Here is an 8,891-nt window from a genome sequence, read left to right on the forward strand (position 1 = left end):
TTCTCACCCTATCTCTAAGGGAGACACCAGCCACCCTCCTGAGGAAACCCATTTCGGCTGCTTGTTCCTGGATCTCGTTCTTTCGGTCATGACCCAGCCTTCATGACCATAGGTGAGGGTAGGAACAAAAATTGCCGGAGATCGAGAGCTTTGCCTTCTGGCTCAGCTCCCTTTTTTAGTCACAACGGTGCGATAAACAGAATGTAATACCGCACCAGCTGCTCCGATTCTCCGACCAATCTCCGGCTCCATGTCCCCTCACTCGCGAAACAAGACCCAAGGTACTAAACTCCTTCACTTGGGGTAGGACTCACATCCACCTGAAGAAAGCACTCATCGCATTTCTGCTGAGAACCATGGCCTCAGATTTGAGGTGTGTCCTCATCCCAGCTGCTTCACACCAGCTGCAAAACCGATCAGTGAGTGCTGAGAGGTCACAGACCGATGACGCCATCAGGACCACATCATCTGCAAAAAGCACGATGAGATCCTAAGCCCATCAAACTGCAACCCTCCCCGCCTCAACTACGCCTCGATATCTGTCCATAAATATATAAACAGGATTGGTAACAAAGCGGAGCCCTGGCGGAGGCCAACCCTCACCTGGGAACGAGTCGAATTATTGCCGAGAACCCGAACACAGCTCTCGCTTTGGTCATACAGAGATTGGATGGCCCTAGAAGGGACACCCTCACTCCATACTCCCGCGCACCTCCACAGTTCTCCGGGGGACCCGGTCATACACCTTCTCAGATCCCCAAAACACATGTAGACTGGTTGGGCATACTCCCAGGCTCCCTCCAGGATCCTTGCGAGAGTAAAGATCTGATCCGTTGTTCACGACCAGGACGGAATCCGCATTGTCCTCTTCAATCGAGGTTCGACTATCGGCCGAACCCTCCTTTCAGCACCTTGGAGTAGACTTTACCAGGGAGGTGAGAAGTGTGATACCCCTGCAATTGGCACAAACCCTCTGGTCCCCCTTTTGAGAGGGGAACCACCACCCGGCTGCCACTCCTTAGGCACTGTCCCAGACTTACGCAATGTAAAGAGGCGTGTTAACCAAGACAGCCCCTCACACCCAGAGCTTCAGCATTTCTGGACGGATTTCATCAATCCCTGGGCTTTGCCGTGTGGAGTGTTGACTACCTCAGGACCTCCACCAGGGAAATTGACAATAATCCCCCATCATCCTCCAGCTCTGCTCCACCACAGAGGACGTGTCAGCGGATTTAGGAGTTCCTCAAAGTGCTCCTTCACCGCTCTATTACCTCCCAGTTGAGGTCAAAAAGTCCCATCCTTACTGTATACAGCTTGGATGAGTCCCGCTTCCCCTCCTGAGGTGGTGAACGGTTTTCAGAAGCACCTTGGTGCCGACCGAAAGTCCTTCTCCATGTTTTCTCCGAACTTCTCCCACACCCGCTGCTTTGCTCTCGTCACGAGAGGTGCAGCCTTGGCGTCGGTACCTTGCAACTGCGTCCGGAGTCCCTGGGAAACATATCCCGGAAGGACTCCTTCAGGTGGACGGGTTCCCTGACACCCGGTGTCCACCAGGGTGTTCGGGGTTACCGCCCCTTGAAGCACCAAGACCCTTAGGACCACAGCTCCCCGCGCAGCTTCAGCAATGGAAACTTTGAAAATGTCTATTCAGGTTCAATGCCCCAGCTTCCACAACGATGCACGAAAAGCTCCGAGAGGTGTGAGTTGAAAGTCCGTCGGACAGGGCCTCCTCCAGACGTTCCCAATTACCCGCACTACAGCATTTGGGTTACCAGGTCTGTCCAGAGTCCTCCACCCCCTGGCCCACTCACACCAGATGGTGATCAGGACAGCTCTCGCCCTCTCTTCACCGAGTGTCCAAAACATACGGCCTCAGATCAGATGAAACGATTATAAAATCGATCATTGACCTTTGGCCTAGGGCTCTGGTACACGTACACTTATGAGCATCTCCTATGTTGAACATGGTGTTGTTATGGACAATCCATGACTAGCACAGAAGTCAACAAAACAACCACTCTGATTCAGATCAGGGAGGCGTCCTCCCAATCACGCCTCTCCAAGTGATCTCTATCATTGCCCATGTGTGCGTTGAAGTCCCCCAGCAGAAACTATGGGAGTCCCCTACTGGAGCCCCATACAGGACTCCATTCAAGGTCTCCAAGAAGGAAGAATACTCTGAACTCCTGGTTGGTGCATATGCACAAACAACAGTCAGAGTTTTCCCCCCCACACCCGCAGGCGTAGGGAGGCAACCCTCTCGCTCCACGGGGTAAACTCCAACGCAAGCGGCGCTCACAGCCGGGGGCTTGTGAGTATCCCACACTCGCCCGGGCTCTCACACCTGGGCAACCGGAGTAGGACAGAGTCCAACCACTACACAGGAGTACGGTTCCAATGAACCGAGACTGTGCGTAGAGGTAAGCCCACCAGTATAAAGGTAGCGCTCCACCTCAGGCACAGTTCCGGCCTCTTCCCCCACAGAGAGGTGAAGTTCCACGTCCCCAGAGACCGCCTCTGCCGCCCGGGTCTGGTCCGTCGAGGCCCCTGACACTTCGCCGCCACCAATATGGCAGCGCAACGTATATACAGTCCTTATTAAATTCACTGTAATAAATAAAAGTGGTTTAATGCAAATAATGTGCCCTGAATTTCTTACATAAAAGTTTAGGGAATGTCTTAGGCGATGTGGTGTATATGTTGGTTCTTGTATTTTAAATTTGGTTGCTTTCTACCCAAGTAGAGTGGTACTGCATGAGAGATCGACGGGATAGATGCAATGTTGTCAGCCATATTGGGATTTCAATCTCAGTTCAGACAATGGATGTCAAATACGATTCAAAATGCAAAGTTCACTTATTCAGCTCACAAGGAAATCTGTAATATCCAACAAATCTGAATTTAAACTCTGACAACCCTAGATAAAAAAGAATCCAGTGATGAAAATGTCCTACACACTGACAAACATTACATGGGTTGGTGTCAATGTGAAAATTGCCACCTATAATGTTGATGTATGCATTTATTGATATATGTTTTGTTCTGTTATTTGATTATCTTTTGTCTTTTATTTTGGTGTTACATATTAAACTGTAATCATACTCCTGTTGAAGGGGACAGTCATAAAGGCCCTGGGGCAATTGTTTTTAGTAGGATTGGTTACTAGGTACAAATCATTTTGATATGTTTAAATTAGAAAAAGGACGTTCAATCAGTTACTATGGTATATGTTGTCTTTGAGGAAATAAATTCCCAAGTATGTGTAAATGTTGACTCCGCTCATTAGGCATGGCAGCTGTGCCTACATTTACCAGGATGTATTGCTTGTGAATAACAACCTCTTAGCTTTTTTTAATAAATACAATAACAAAAACTGTTGTTGCATCTAAACAGGAAATACAACATGCATCTTTTGAATTCAAGTTTGTCCCTTTCACTGAAACCAAGAACATGTTACTTACCAGTTAACCCATCATAAAACACACACACAGTTGTACCAACACTCCATTTGGTTAGCCTTCCACTGTTCCAACAATCCCAAAATCATTGTGATGACAACAGGCTGGAATGGGAATAAAGTTTGGTACTGGTTAAGGTAAGGAGAGACACATATCGACAGGGGAAAACAGACTTCAACACAACACCAGCAACACACGGCCCTCATCCACCTGCCCCGCCGGCATCTGCCTGTAGACTGTGGCTCGCTGGTAGCTCTGGTGGTTTGTTGTCTTTTCCAGTTAATCAAGATCAAATGCCCAGCACCTCTGTCACAAGGTAAACATGCAGAGAACACACAGAGCTCTTGAGAACTGTCCTTGAATAAACAGTATAAGCAAACAATGTCTAGGCTGGATTCGGCTTTTTTTGCAGCAAAATCATTTAGTTTTTGTTGTACCAGAGGGCAATTTGAACAAAGACACCACCAATTGGTGTTTGATTTGTAGCTAAGGCCTTCGTCCATATCCTCCCTCCTGCAATGTGCAGTGATGTGTGGTAAAGCAGATTTGCAACAGCGCTGGCTGAGCCCCAGAGACACACAGGCCACACTTTGCCAGTGTGAATCCACTTATGTACTCAAAAATAGCAAGAAGTAAGTACAGAAGTGCAGGATTTGAGCAGCAGCAATAAACTGAATTAGCCGCAAGCCGGAGCAGGTTAGTAGAAGAAGCATGTGGCAACACTTTGTAGTGTCCTGGAAATATTTGGATGTGTTTCTCTATGTAGTGCATATTCTAAATGCGTGTGCATAAAAAATTATGTTTTCATAATTAACTCAGGCCCACTATACAGTTAAGACAACAAACGGATGGAACATGGTTACAGCCATTGAAGAAGGAGATGCTAACGATGTGAATAGTTCAGATCCCCTATGCCGTGTTGTATGGCGCACCATTCCAAACTAATGAAAATATACTAAATATTAGTAGAATAATAAAGTGTTTTGTACACATTTCTCCAGAAACCAGCTGAAACATTTTTGGATGCCACCTCAATTATGATAAAGTTTCTGGGTCTGAAGAGTTACAGGCTGACATTTGGATCTCTTGACAAAATCGTCATTAAACACCTATGTAAAAATCAGCAGTTAGTAGCGTACAGGACGTTTTCCCGCCGGCCGTCTCACCTCTCACCCCCTGTCGTCTGTGACCAGACTCTCAAACAACATGAATTATTTAGTCCTTTGGGATTGATGCTGTGGCGGCTTGGTGCCTTTTAAGCCCTGCTAGGGCTGCCTGTGCACCACCTTAAATAGCTCCACCCAATGACAAATGAAACATAAATGGCATTAAATGGCTGTGTTGTGAGACATTTTATGATTCTCCCTGTGACTAATGAACACACACGACCAATAACCACGATTGATGGAAAAAGGTAGACAGATGCATGTCATAATCAGAAAGGAGCTTGAGTCCATATAATCAAGTTTCCTAAACGCATGATACAGGGCTATCTGGACCATGATGGACAGAGATTGTAGGTGGGCTTTAAACAAATGTATGACACACAGTCAGCTAATTGCTAGAAATGAAACACGATAAAGATCTGTTGTGTGGGCTGAGATTAATAGAATATTTCCACAGATTAGAAAATGTCAGTAGAATCATTGGGAGAAAAGTACAGACAGCAAGGGAAACACTAAGGGGAGGAGGAAAGTCTCTCTTTTCACAACACAATTACTGTCCATACAACTAAAGCCCACAAAGACACACACAGTGTGCTGGTTTGTACAGGAAGCTAAATAAATCACTGAATTAAAAGCTGGATGGGAGACGTAAACATTCTTTATGTTGTCATCACACTGCTGATTTTTTGCAGCTTGACAGAGCATCCAATTTTACTGACTTTCATCTATCAACATGTGCGCTGCCAAAGAGCTGCTCCCAGGACAGCTTTCTTGAAGACGACAGAAATAGGTCCACTCTATATTGAAAACCTTCCTTCCTAAAAGAAGTTAGTGATGTTCTGCGTCTGGTGAAAAATTGTCTAAGTAACAAACCTTTGCATGAATTAATTGTATTCCTAAAATTAGCAATGGGTGGGTCAGTTAGTGTGATAAGAGATGGAAATAGGTTTCCAACTCCTTCCTGTTCCTGTAGTTGGCTTTTAAGTCAACATGACTTGCCAAATAACATTGTCAACCTTTTAATTTTAAATTCTGTTATTCCCCTCCCACAGAATGTAGCCATCCTCCTTTTCACAGAGTTAAATCATCAAATAAATGATGTTGGTCAGAGCTAATGGCTCTCTTTAATTGTCTCTGAGGAGCAAACAAATTCTCTTGTAAGAATGGTGCTGTGAAGAGCCAGTTCAAATGAATAATACTATACTACCTTACTACTACTACTAATACTACTACGTCTGTGTTTACCCCTTCTATCAATTATTAAACACCCAATTCTCTCGATCTCAAATACCTTTCCGCTTAGGACTTTCAACAATATGGATTTTTCACTAAAACAATTATTGTGGCCAAAAGAATTCCTGATAATGTGTTGGCTGTACTGAGACTGGTCGCTATACACCTGCGCTGGTGAAGAGTGATACCGCAGCCACTTTTCTAACTGCGCTTGTCAGACTTTATCATCAACACCGCTCCAAGTACACTGTAAAAATAACAACTCACTCATATGCAACATTAAAGGTCCCATGGCATGAAAAATGTCACTTTACGAGTTTTTTTTAACATTGAATATGCGTTCCTCAGCCTGTCCATGGTCACCCAGTGGCGAGAAATGGTGATAGGTGTAAAACCGAGCCCTGGGTATACTGCTCTGCCTTTGAGAAATTGAAAGCTGTAGATGGGTGGCTGATTGGAATGCTTGCTCCTTATGACCAACAAAATCCAGATTGGCCAAGGTTACTCCCCTTTCTCTGCTTTGCCCGACACAGAGAATTTGGCCCACTCATGACGAAATGTGCTGTTTATATAGCGCTTTTCCAGTCTTAACAACTGCTCAAAAGCGTGTACATCAAGGAAACAATTCACCATTCAACACATTCAGTACACTGCGGCCGGGGGCTGCCGTCAATGTGCCACCATAATCATCGATGAACATTCACAACCACATTCACTCCGATGCGCAGCACGGGGGTAAACTCGGGGTTCAGTTTCTTCCAAGGACACTTCGACAATGGACTGGCAGGGGCGGGGATCAAACCACCACCTTCCGATTGCAGGCAACCACTCTAACACTGAGCCATAACCGCATGATGACTACATGAGAGAGACATCATGGCTTTCCACAAAAGTCACACATTGTTTATTTAACTATATTTATGCGGTCAAGTACTGCCAATAAGATGGGCAAAATTAGCTAAGGGATGAATCAGCACTTAAATGGATTGATATTTTATTAATAATTTGTTTTTATTTTTCCAATCTATTCTTTTCAGTATGCTAACGGTTTTATATTAGATCTGGGTTCAAATAGCAGCAGGCTTCATTTTAGTCACATGAAAGTGGCAAGTTACATGTTGTGACAAGTGATAGTTGAGGACACAGTCTACATTTGTCTTAATTTTTCACAAACTTTTTATTTTTTCACTGTATTACTTTAAGGTTGGATTACGTTTTGTTTTGTGGATTATTTCTAATTGAAAAACTTAGGTTTGTGTTTGTTTTTATTTGATCAATATTAAGAAAGTGGGCAGATAATTTGCGCGGCGACTTAGGCACGACAAAGCATGAATGTGAGTGAGACAAACATAAAGGTACATATTAAATACGCTAAATGTAAACATACAAAATACAATAAAGAATGTCCAGAACTATCACTGTAGTATATTAAAACAGTTATGGCAGGTATGGAACTCAAAAATAGTACAATAAGTCAAGTAAAAAACACTAGATGAAGGACAGAGTCTATGTACAGTTTGTCCAGATGGAGTCTAGTGTAGACAGAATAAAAAAAAATTAAACAATATGAAAAGTGCAGGTGAGAATGTGACAAACAATGAGATGGACAGTGTGCAAAACTGCATGAATGATGAAGAAGAAGAGTTACACTTGCAGTGATGGACAAGACACCGGACAGCGTACTTAAAAGGCAGCAAGTGGGATAAGTGTGTCAGTTTTAACTTTTTTTGTGATTCATTCACATCTGAAGCTGAAAACAGAGAAGATGGCAATTTTGTCAGGAGGAAGGTTGAGCTTTTTATAAATGGATACTCACAAATATAGAAATGGTGTGCTAGTTATTTTCACCTGACACGTTGGCGGCCATACGTAAAAGAGGCCCTATACAGAATGGAAAGCCACATCTAGACCTAATTTAGATGGAGATGGTTTATGTGGGCTAAAGGGAGAGGTGAACTGTTAAACCAAACACTACATATCCATAAGTAGCCACATATTCTAATTTTGACCCATTTAAGTGATGCTGGTCAGACAAGAAGGATTGGGAAGCTATTGCTTAAAAAGGATCACTAGTTCATCATTTCAATTTCAATTTTATTTATAGTATCAATCATAACAAGAGTTATCTCAAGGACACTTAACGATGGGTAGTTAGACCACCTCAAGTAGTTTCAAGGACCCCAACAGTTCTAGTAGTTTCCTCCAGAGCAAGCAACGTGGACAGTGGCGGAGGAAAAACTTCCTTTTGGGTAGAAACTCGGACAGACCAGGCTCTGGTAGGCGGTGTCTGACGGGGCGGTTGGGGTTAGTGGAAATAACAAAAATAGTTAGTTGTGATAGCATTCTTTGTAGTAGTTCATGGCATGAGAGGGCACTGGCGGGCAGTACAAGGAACAGAGGACGTAGCTGGGCACCGAAGAGCGTAGCAGATGAAATGGCACCGCAGACGTGTAGCGGGACCATGGCGACAGCTGCTACCATGATTTGGAGCATCCTACCTAAACCTGTGACACCCACATGGAGAAAGTAGTTAGTGAACCAGGCAAGGCAATTCTGAGAGAAACCAAGGACTAATGGTCTGCGTATACGAATAGGATGGTTGAAAGAGTCAAAGTGCTTTGGAACGATCATTTTAGAGGTTGCCAAAGTAACGCTTTCATCAATAGCAGCTTGATGTAATTAAAACCTGAGCGTGGCTGTGGTGCAACTGTGACCTGCAAGGAAGCATATTGCATAGCAGAAAGGATACGGTTGAGATTACAGATGGTGGTTAATCTGTTTGTTATCATACTTCCAAGACTTTGAAAAGAATGGGTGGGATAGACGTTGGTCTGTAAAAGTAGGGATCAAGGGTGTCTTCCCGTGAAGAGGGGGATGAAGAGAGGAGATAATTAAAAAGAAGTGTAATGGGGCTGCGTTTATATTCATAAAACAATTTTAGAGAAAAGGAATACTAGGATATCCAGCCCAGCAGCGGATTTGCATCCATTAAGGGATGATTAAAAACCAACTTTTTGCTGTGACACAATGAAAA

The 8,891-nt window shown here is 44.1% G+C and overlaps 1 long non-coding RNA gene across 1 annotated transcript in view; it reads left to right on the forward strand.

Annotated features, from left to right (window-relative positions):
- The window catches only part of LOC116687652 (uncharacterized), a 28,026-nt gene extending 22,563 nt beyond the window's left edge, over positions 1–5,463 (forward strand). The window contains exons 4-5 of the long non-coding RNA XR_004331604.1: positions 1,052–1,055; positions 5,453–5,463. This is a non-coding gene — a long non-coding RNA (uncharacterized LOC116687652). The remainder of the gene's footprint in view (positions 1–1,051; positions 1,056–5,452) is intronic.
- The last annotated feature ends 3,428 nt before the right edge of the window (positions 5,464–8,891 follow it).

This window comes from Etheostoma spectabile, chromosome 4 (assembly GCF_008692095.1).
Source record: "Etheostoma spectabile isolate EspeVRDwgs_2016 chromosome 4, UIUC_Espe_1.0, whole genome shotgun sequence".
Lineage (NCBI taxonomy): Eukaryota > Metazoa > Chordata > Actinopteri > Perciformes > Percidae > Etheostoma > Etheostoma spectabile.